General features: G+C 29.7%; 1 non-coding gene across 1 annotated transcript; it reads left to right on the forward strand.

Annotated features, from left to right (window-relative positions):
• Positions 1-10,898: 10,898 nt before the first annotated feature.
• On the forward strand, positions 10,899-11,012 carry Trnal-caa (transfer RNA leucine (anticodon CAA)). The gene is made up of 2 exons: positions 10,899-10,936; positions 10,968-11,012. It is a non-coding gene; the product is annotated as a tRNA-Leu (tRNA).
• The last annotated feature ends 514 nt before the right edge of the window (positions 11,013-11,526 follow it).

Raw genomic sequence — 11,526 nt, forward strand, 5'->3', positions numbered from 1 at the left:
ACATCATAGATTCTAATAATTTTGAATATTCTCTATAAGAAATACTAAAACAAATATATGGTAAGGATTCCTAATAAAAGAAGTATTTTGTCATCTAATTATAAGTTTGATATACACAGTGGTTCCAGATTCAGATTTAAGCAAATTTCCTTGGTAAACGCTTGGTGACACTTTCTAGTGGGAATTAATCCTCTGTATGGCGTTCTTCAAGCAGTTGGAAACGTAAATACAAAGTTTAAGTTAATTTATACTACAACACGATATGACATGCTTCGCCTCCGTATTGAAAATATGTTTTATAATTTTACTTTCCAAAAGCATTTAGTTTTTTTGTTTTAACTATTTTAGATGTAATATAAGATTATATAAGATAAGAACACGTTAAAACACATCAAAATTTAAATAAAACAAATAATTTGTATATCACATTAGCACGACGTTATTGTAGCCAGATTAAAATCAACAACTGTCTGATATTACGAATGTTGATATCATCGCTGTAGCAACAATACATCGATATTGCTATTGTCTGCCATGATTGGAGTTGTTGATGTGGTAAATGTGCACCATCATCAGTTCTACCAACTGTTGTGTGAAGTAATACGCCGGGCTGCTTAACAATAAGTACCTATGTTCATTTAATAAACTTTAATCATAGTATTAAACTAATTTTATTATTGGCTGATAACGTCATGAAGTAAGATTTAAATGTAGACACAAGCAAAATATCGTGATCATCTGGTCAAAACTGTGTCATATTACATACATATTGGGCTGAAATTAAATCATTATTTATTTATTACGGCACAATGTTTAGGTACGAAAGAATTTGATTTTTTAAGTTCCGAAACATTTATAAATAAAAAATAATAGATTCATGTATAATTTCTGAATAAACCCACAGTTATGTGCAACGTAACTTTTCCCTAGATTTTAATTTAATTTCCTTTGGTTACAGTTAAGTTTTTCAATTTTTAATAACACGCAATAGTTTGTGTATATTGTAATGTTGTATATCATGATGCCACTTAAATCAACGAGTTTTTTTTTTAAAAAAACCAAGAGCGTGTGTATTTCTTGTATATCGGTGGAAGTTTAAGTTAACTTATAGTGCGTTTTCGGTAGTTGTTAAATAAGTTTTAATACTTGGCTTCAAACGACATGTTCGGCCCACTCGCACACAAATTCAACCAAGTGTTCGTTTGTTCTGTGTAACCCTTCTCATGAACCTCAAGCGCTCACCTTACGATTACACGCCTTAGTTCTTTGGATAAAATTTAAAATAAAACTCTCACCTTAAACAACTATTTGATCTAAAATTTGTTGAAAAAACACCAATGATTTTGTCAAAACAAATAATTTCCATATCTCTGCAAGACCTCTGGTATAGCTACAGCTTGAGGAGTGCTAAGTTTGAAAAACTGTTAGCTAAATACTTAAATAACTTATTGACGTCTAATTACATTACAGGTTAATCATTCGTTTATGGGTCTGATGATGATTGGAGGGTTCAATCGGAGGGTTCAATCGGAGGGTTTACTTTTGTAAATGTTTATAAAATAATAACAAGTTGGGTTGATGCTTACCTTTTGGACAATGGAATATTAAATCTCGCTCAAATCATCTGAAACAAACAACAAATATACATAATCATGTATTTTTCAGCCTTTAGAGATTTTCAAAAATAATTCCTACCGATACGAGGGTCTAAATTATTCTTCAATAAATTGTTAATATGTTAACGAGTATTGAGGCTTATTTAAAAGAGAACAAACAAATATCAATAAGTAATTTTAAGTTGAAAATTAAAAAGATTTAGTTTTTAGCCAAGTTTAATTGTTTTTGGAAAGTAATATAACTCCAAAATATTAAGATAAAAAGTATTTATAATATTTATCGGTAAAACTTTGCGCATTTTCACTGGTGTGCTAGTTTACAAATTTGAGCACCTGTTGTTGCGCAAAGTTCCCAAGTTTCTGCATAAAACTTTGTTCGCTTAAAAAAAGGAATTAAATGTTTTTAAGCTCAAAAATAAAATGATGGCAGAGTTTGTCAAAGTTTTGACGCGTTTTAAGCGTGAAATCACTTCCCCTGTAAATCACGCGTTGGCAATAGTAAAATACAATAACTATCGTACTATTTCCAAATTACTCATATTTGCAGAATTTAGTTGTTAAGCGGAATCATAATTACGTTGACAATAAATACTTAAGAGAAGAACAAATTTGGTCCACTTGTTATGGAAATATAGTTGCCAAAATATGAAGCAAGATAGGACTTATTATTGTGTTCATAGTTCTTGCGCATTCTTAATGCAACACATAGGGACTTCTTGAAAAGGCACATTCTAACCCGTGTCACGTGGCTTTTAATGTTTTAGGCTTTTCTTTCCTTCTTTTGTCACATAAAACCTCTCCTTTGTAGAGTTAACAATTGTCAAGCGGAACAATGAGACCTTACAAGATCTGAAAAATACCATTGATTGTGCTGTTCGCTATGTTACGATTTTAAAGCGTTGTTGTAAGCCTGATAGTTAGCAATAATTTCAAATACTGAAATATATATTTTTAATCATATGAAGAATAATATCTGTTATGGTTTGCTTAGTAAGGAATATATTTTGATAACGTTCGGAAAATGTTCACACACTTTATAGGGGGATATGTATTTTAGTAAAAATCCAACTAGGTAAATGGAAATTAACTTAGTCTGCAGGTTTGCTGCCGCAGAGGTTTTCTTTTAACATTTATTTCAAAATAGTTTACTTAAAAGTAAGGGCTAACAAGTAAAACTTGGTGACAAAGGAAAAGTTAATTAACTACATCAGAATGGTAGGCCGGACCTTTCTGTGGTTGACCACCAGAATACGCAACTGAAACTTGCTATGCTACTTCGGTGTCAAGCTTTTATTATAAGGAAATCAGAAAAAAGGTCATTTTTGTCGTTACGTATCAGTCATTTACTTATTTTTAACGTCACTCAATTGTTTCCTTGGTTATATGCATACGCCTTAAAATATAAATGAGTTTAATCAATGTTTTAATTAAAAATGGTCATTATTTATTTTGTATTATTAAGAGATGTAAATTTCTGCATATAAATCGACAATAATCATTGGTGTTTTTTTGAACAAAATATTACATAATATGGTCTCTATTTTTTAACTCATGCACTAATCGTTCTTATGAATTCAACTCTATTACATTAAACATGGGTGAATAATTAAATTAACTGGTTTAGTAAGGAACACAATAATAATGAGCTCATATGTGTCAGTAACCTCCAACAAACAAAGTGATTCAAATACAATTATTTCATAACAACCCATTCCAGCAATTTCTACTTGCCGAGCTTTAAATTAATAATTAGATATTTTATATTTTAACGTTAGAGAGTTAGAGAGTTTTACTCATTCCCAATTAATTATTATATACCTTGTGGTACAAAAGGCAGGTATATTAGACCTACCAAGACAATAATTACGTTAATATTAGGGAACGATAGCAAAGTATAGAGAAAATATACCTGGGATAAAATCTTTAGTACTATTTTGTAACAGATTGTCATGTAACGCAATAAAAATGTTATTATTCTAAATTAAGAAGTGACAAATTATGTTACAATAAATTTTCTTAGTTGCTAATACATAAAAAACAATTTTTTTTATAAAATGACACCAAATTTAAAACTTGAGACTTTACAGCAAACTAGAAACAAAATCACGAGTTATTTAGCTAACCCTGCCCAATGCTATTTTATTTGGTATTCGAAGCTGAGGAGAGAGGAAGTAAATTAAAAGTTCAGTCCCTTTTAATAAAAGTCACACTGATTATCGCTGAGAAAGTGGTTTCAGGTGTAATGTGTTAAGCAGTAATAATAAAGACAATTCAAAACTATTAACAATGCAGTTATTGAATATAATTTTAATTTCAAACGTAAGTTTAAATACTTATGGATTTATTTCAATGGTTTGTGAACTAAAATACTAAATGACCTAAAAAATTGCGGAAAACATTTGTATTACTAAATTAAATACAACTTGGGAACAATATTGTATGAGTATGCATGCAAGTTTTTTGGAATATCTGTTTCCCTTTAAATAAATATGCGCGGTCTGCAACACAATAGATGATGGCAAGAGCCTCTGTATAATGAGATGTCAAGTGAAATGATGTCTCTTTCTCAGTTCCGGCCAGCTCTTCAGTCAACATTTGTGAGTTGTTACTCCGAACAGTGATATATTTATTACCAAGTATCAATAGAAAAAATTACACATTTTTTATGAGTAAGGTTTTACTCATTTTGATTACAAAATATACTATGATAAAATACAAAATTGCATACATTATCAGACTAACATTTGTAATATGGAACCTTTTTCTGGTTTAGTTCATGGACATATTATTTAAATAATTATGTATTTAATAATTTCCCTTACATGGAGATTTGGTATTCCAATTAAAAACTGTCCTGTGTAGAAACTTCTCGTGGACCACAATTAGTAAATATTCAATCAGAATTCATTAGTGTCAATTCTAACTATGGCATAAATTAGTAATTCAAATATGCTTTTGTATTTCAAATGGATTGAGATTTGAACAATCATCAATAATCATTTTACCTCAGACATACACATTAGGCCTCTGAGGGTCATTGATGTTATGATATGTATGTGAATTTGGCAGTTAATTGATTACCGGTAGCTGTAAAAATATTGATTCGAAAGCCAAAGGTAGTTTTAATTTTTTATAATCATTCGTTATATGCTTTTTGTACTTAGAGAAGACCAGTCGCAGTAATATCAAAATAAACCTTTTAGTGAATTTCCCAAATAGAGAATAAGGTATTACCGTAGTATTTATGGTAAGACCTGGACCCGATACCGAATTACTTTATTCTTTTGAAGTCCCTGGAGGCCAAACCATCGTCCTTTTAGATTCATATATACATTTATATACATATGTGTCCGTTAGCTTGATAACTCGAGCAAAAATGATCAGATTTTGATGAAATGTTGTACAAACGAGTAAACCTACGTGTATTCGAACGATTTCGCAAACCAGCATGATCGGACTATGGGAATGGGGGTTTGTGGGAGGTTTAATGGCGTAAATATTGGTTTAAAAATACAAACTTGTTTCAATACTTAATTTACAAATTGCATATTGAATCATATCATATTATTATATGAAAATAATATTGTTAGAGTGAAAACTTATAACGTACTTTTTAACCACAGATAGTTATTTAAAACGTACAAAATACCTATCAAAATACATCTCAACATCATTAGGGGAAGGGTCAACAAAAACAAAAGGAAGTTGTTCTGTTTGTGTTAAAAGAAAACAAGTTCTTTTTTCTAATTAACCTGCAAAAACCTTTGACTCTCTTTTACTTTGAATGGTTCACTGTAAATTTGTTTTAACGTAATATCAAATGGAATAGTAAAATTTATTTACGGGGATTGATTATTGATTTAATATTTTATCTAGTTTAGATTTATTTGAATGTTAAATTTTAATTTACATTTCCCAACCTATTATTTATAACAGTAAAGTTTTTATACAACAAAAAAACTTCAGAACCATTAATGTTCCTATAAGCATCAGTCTAAAGCCTGGTAATAGTTTATTACCTAACTACTATGTTTGTTAGACATTATCATATATTGTTCCCAATAACAAGGGTGGAAAGCTTTATATATTTTTGTATGATAACATACACTAGTTGAGGTTTAAACTGAATACAATAAACAAGAAAATGTGAAAGCATAAATGAGGAAAAGTAAATAAATAACTGAGGAATTGTAATAAATTTGCATACCCTCCGGTAAAATTGTGAACTTTTCATCAGTGATTAATATATAATTAACATATTGATTGGGGTCAATATTGTGAACCCCTCCCCTGTCATGTTCAGCCTTTATTACTAACGTTTAATATACATTTTCCCAACAATGAATACTATAATAGCTATGAATAATATCTTCATTATTATTTATATAAATTATATTAATTATCTATTGTGTTTGTTTTAGAAACATAAATGTGAATTTTTGCATTTAAAACATATTTTCTTTCGGGGATATTTAAACTGAAAAGTGTTCTTGATATCAAAATGTTAAAGTGGGGCTTATGATATTCATTTTATACCAACGTTGAGTGAATTTTCTCTAAAAACAAGTTTTGAAAGATTAATATTTGTTGGGTACTACTGTAATTTGATATATTACCGATTAAGTACGAAATTCTGGCATCCAAAAAAATTCCAGGCGTTTTTAATCAATATTTTTCCCATCTAGTAAAAGTTCAAGCAAATTGTTGTAGAAAAGCAACTATTTTTTTGTTTTGCCAAAATTTGTGAACAGTTTGCGGAATACCGAGTGAGCTGAATTGTTTTCTAACCAGATACGAATGTGGAGTTGGTAAAGTTAGATTTAGTTTGGTCATTTGTTGTAAGCATGTCACCAAAAGCGACTGACGTTATCAGACAATTCAACAGAATCCGTTAACAGTCCAGCTGTTGACAGTTGTGATGGCTAAATTTGCAACTCTAGATTCCTAATCAAATTAGTAGGCGATATAGTTTGAAAGTTAAATGTTTTATATATAAATATAAAATAAAACTATTAAAATAAATTTACGGTCTAGTTGAACGTTAATATAACCTAATAATTTATAATAATATACTACATTATACAGCTACATGAGTAAAATGACAAAGATATGATCTGTTAACATTACAGAAGATAATTTTGGGTGCATTAAAACGTCACAACCATTTCTACCGAGACCTCTCAGAGGTTTAAAACAGACTTGTACCAGCTTCGATTATTAGCATAAAAATGGACTTATAAGTAGTGATACAATTGTAGCATTCTACAATTCTTTTATTGAATTATTGGTCAAAATTTAATATGGTAATCTTTCAAGGCAGTTGGTTTAAATGAATATTGACTTTAAACATAAATTCTGAATACAATTTCTACATGTATAAATATAGAGGATGTCACACAAATTGATATGCTAGGCGAGATTATTTCTCTTTTTAACAACCCTTATTTGTTTCTCTTACTAATAAGAAATTAAGTTTTCCTTATTTACATTTTTTTCTAAGGCGCTAGGCACGAGCCTGGGATTGTTTTTCACATTACTTATTCAGGCTAGACCTAGGAGTTGTAGCATTATCACTTGGATAAAATCCATTGGTGATTTGGCGGGATTTGAACCCGGGACCTCAGGGACTGAAGTCCCACGCTCTAACCACTAGACCAGCTCAATACATTGACATTGACATTTATTCAATATAAAACTATTTATTTTAATTTTGTTGGTCAAGGAAATAAAAATCACTAGTTTCGCAGTTTATTTTCTGTTGAGTATAAATCTAAGTCCTTTATTTTTGAAACTTAATATTAACGTAATCTGAGATTAATATTTCAGTCAGCTGTAATAGCAAAGAGAATGGCATACCACGACGATATAGGTTAAGAATAATTCGAAACTTTGTACTTAACCAAAGTAATATTTGATAAACTTTGTAAGTGTGGAGACTAAGTTTCTTTCTTTTTGTAGACCTCAGTTTTACAACGATTTCAACTTTGAGTCAGTTATTAGTCACTTGATATTTTTAGACCTGATGGAGTATAAAACTAAAATGTTTTCCATTACTCAAGATTGTTTGACTATATAAAAGGCAAAATAAATGGTAAAAGTATAAATTAAATAAACTACAGTCTATTAAGTCGGTTATTTTTCGTTTATTATTTTTCAATATTATTTTATTGTATTCAACACATTTCTTCATCATTGTTGTTTCTGTAATGAAAATAAAGTAATGTTAAAAAACAATTATCTAGAGGGCGTGAGGCAAAATTAAAATAAAATCTGTCATGAATGAACATTGTGTCATATTACTACGTGCAACACAATTGGACATTTACCAACGATGGTAGGGGAGGGATTGTAAGGGAGGTAAAGGCCAGTCATCCGAGCCGCTTGGAGGGATTACTGGGTATTGAGGGGATAAAGCAATTATACGCCGGGATATTACTGCATTGTTGACAATAACTTGTCAATAGCTCGGGGACATCTGTGGAAATCATCGTTAAAAAGTTAATGACATCTGGAGATGAACGAATTTTACGATTTTTATCTTGAATATAAATGTGTGTTAATATTAATTTAAACTGTTTTTGATTAATGTTAGCAATATTTCTGTAGTAAAATTATTTGTATAAAATTATTTGTAGCCTCTGCATTTATTACCTAATGTTTTAGTTAAAACATGATGTCGCATTTACAGTTTTACTTTTAATAAATGTACATAAGCTGGTCAATTAAGGAACGAATGGAGAAATCATACTAAGTTAAATATTACAAAAGTTAAATGTAATCGTCGAAAATTTTTATTTACTCTTCTGGTGACAAAATGAAATACCTAAAAATTATTATTAATGAGTTAGGATTTAACTTTACTCCATTTTATTTTACTTCATTTTTTACTTATTTTATTTTACTTCATTTTTTAATTATTGTATTTTACTCCATGAGGGTTATCAGATAGAAATAAATATCCTTGTAATGTAGGCTTATTTTTACATACAAGATATATAGTAACTGGGTTAGGTAACATTGAATGAATAATGAAAAGTGAACACAAGACTTCTCAATATCCCTAAAATGTTCGTGAAAGAAAATGGTTTTGTAAATAAGACAAGCTGAAGTAAATGTATTCTAAAACGTATTAATTTCCTACTTTAAACCTTTCATTAGTTTCTACCTCTTCCATTTAATGTGCTCTTGGAATTCTTAAGTGAATGAAATGGTCATGAAAGTTTAAGTACTTTTTTTGTTTATTGCAATCTTTTAAATTAAACTCCTGGGTCGCATATCACATATTTATTCAAATAAAAAACAGCCTCTGTTAAAAAGTATGCAAGTTTTTTGGCTCTTTGAGATAAAGAATCATTTGAGCTTAACAAATAAGAAATTTGGTTACTTGGAACATTTGAATAGTTTTATTGTATGTATTCATAAAATATTAAAACATTTTTCTTTCTTTATTGTATTACACTTTTACCCTAAGAGCTTATTCGATGAACGTAAATGGGTTTACCTTATTTTCTCACAAAATGGAATAAACCGTTTAAAAATTGCTCAGGTATTAAGCCCTATGGAACACAGCAATTTGCAGGTGGGATCTGGAGGTTATTTAATAACAGGTGACAAGTGCTACCAATTTATCAGTAAACTGGTTTAAGTTGGTAGTGTTATTATTTTACTGCTGTTGAACTGAATGATACAACTCTTTTTAGCGAATTTCCCATATAGGGAATAAGCTATTACCGTAGTACTCATGGTAAGACCTGGACCCGGGACCAATTTTTTTTTTCGTTTTGAGGTCCCTAGAGGCCAAAAATACCATCCGTTCAAATTCATATATATATATATATTTATATATATATATATATATATATTTATATATATATATATATATGTGTCCGTTAGCGCGATAACTCGAGCAAAAATGATCCGATTTCGATGAAATTTGGTACAAACGTGTAAACCTACGTTTATTCGAACGAGTTCGCGAACCAGCATGATCGGACCATGGGAACGGGGGTTTATGGGGGCTTTTATGGGGTAAAAATGGGTTTTTCCCATTTTTGACCCAAAAAACATAGAATTTTGCAAATTCTTTCTAAACTATTTTGTAGAGCTTAAAAAAACAAATAATTTAGTATATTGAAGCGTTATAATGCGCCTAATGGTTACGGAGAAAATTCCAAAAAATTGTAAATTTAAAATTCCCATGTTATTCTTATGGAGAATAAGTAAACTGTTGTAGTTTGCTTGTTTATTAACATATTTTGCCCAAATTTGGAAAATGTTTTTATTTCTTAGGCTACTAACTATTGACATTTTACATAAAAAACACTTTTACCCCCCTGTTGCAGCAAACCTAAGTATGTGTTAAACTGATTCTATTTAAATAGGGAATAAATGCGATATTTTTAAGGAGACAATTTAGTGTAAATCCAATCAGGCAATTGGAAATTCGCTTAGTATGCAGGTTTGCTGCGGCGGGGGTATGTTAATTTTGTTCTGAACAGATGACTCAAAGAAATTAAGCTTTCATGCATCTTTAGGATTTATTTTTTAAATTAATTATTTTTGATCTTAAGTTGTGTACCAAATATGTTAGGCAGTTATCTTTGAAAAAGTAGAACTAATGCAATTTTACCCTACAAACCTATAGCGTTGACATCGTTGGAAAGTATTTTTATAAAAAGACATCGAGTATTTGTATGAAATAATGCATTTAAGTGCGTGTACTTTACTATTCAATTGGTACTCGAAAGGTACAACGTAAAACTTTATCGAAACGAAAGAAAATATATTTTCCTTCAACGACAATTATTTACATTTGAACCATCTAAACGCTCCATAAAAGATTGGTTTTAATAAAAGCTTAACCTTTACAATTTGAAAAAAAATCTCAGGATTCTGTATTACTGTAATTCTTAATATTACTTTTGAATATTTTAAGAAATCTCTTTGTTAAGTAAAGCTTGGGAAGAGGAGTTACTTATTTAACAAAAATTTCCTAAGATAAGGAAATTTTAATGCAAAGAAAACTAAAAATATATTATTTAAAATATTTTTCTTAAAAAATATTTCAATTTCGGTTTATCAATAAACCAATTCAAAAACCTCATTTTCAGCCGTAGGTACGAAATATACTATTGTAACAGTATGCTTGTATTTGCATTTCCCTTGCGATACACAGAGCTGAGAAAAAAGGGTTTAAAGAAACATGCTTGCCTATTTATATGTTAAGCTATAAAAGCTAGATACCGTAGTACAGTAAATAAGTTATACCACCGTACTCAGCATGTCAGGATGGCCGAGCGGTCTAAGGCGCCAGACTCAAGCGGAAGCTTACCGTGTTGACGGTACTGGGCGTTCTGGTCCTCTATGAGGGCGTGGGTTCGAATCCCACTTCTGACATAAACTTTTTGATTTCCAATTTATAAACTATATTTTGTAGACTAATCGTGTCTTTTTAGTCCAACGTATATTTTAATTTTTTTTTTTAAACTTGAAAATATTTTTTTTTTATCTTAGATCAAAAGATTATTGCAAGAATATTGGAAAAATTAACAAACTCCTTTTAAGCATTCAAGCTTTAGGCTACAAAACGTGTAGACATTTAATGTGATGTGGGCTATGAAGTAGATATATTGTTATCGTTTTGCTGATACAACAACTTGGATTTTTAATTGGAAGTTAATTTTCATTAGATAGTAAATACATTTTGTCAATAACATAATTTGGGAAATCATGAAAACAGCTATATTTTGTTACCTTATTTCAAAGTTTCAAAATTAAAATTAACATACGGTGGATAAAGAATAATATCATAATTAATTGAATATTTGCTTAGTACTGTAATTATTTAATTGCCATTATGAATTCATCAACAGTAAACTCAATAGAAAACTTTAAGTACGTGATTATTTAT

The sequence above is a fragment of the Macrosteles quadrilineatus genome, unplaced genomic scaffold, assembly GCF_028750875.1.
Source record: "Macrosteles quadrilineatus isolate MER2022 unplaced genomic scaffold, UCM_ALF_1.0 Scaffold_1__1_contigs__length_201487025, whole genome shotgun sequence".
NCBI lineage: Eukaryota > Metazoa > Arthropoda > Insecta > Hemiptera > Cicadellidae > Macrosteles > Macrosteles quadrilineatus.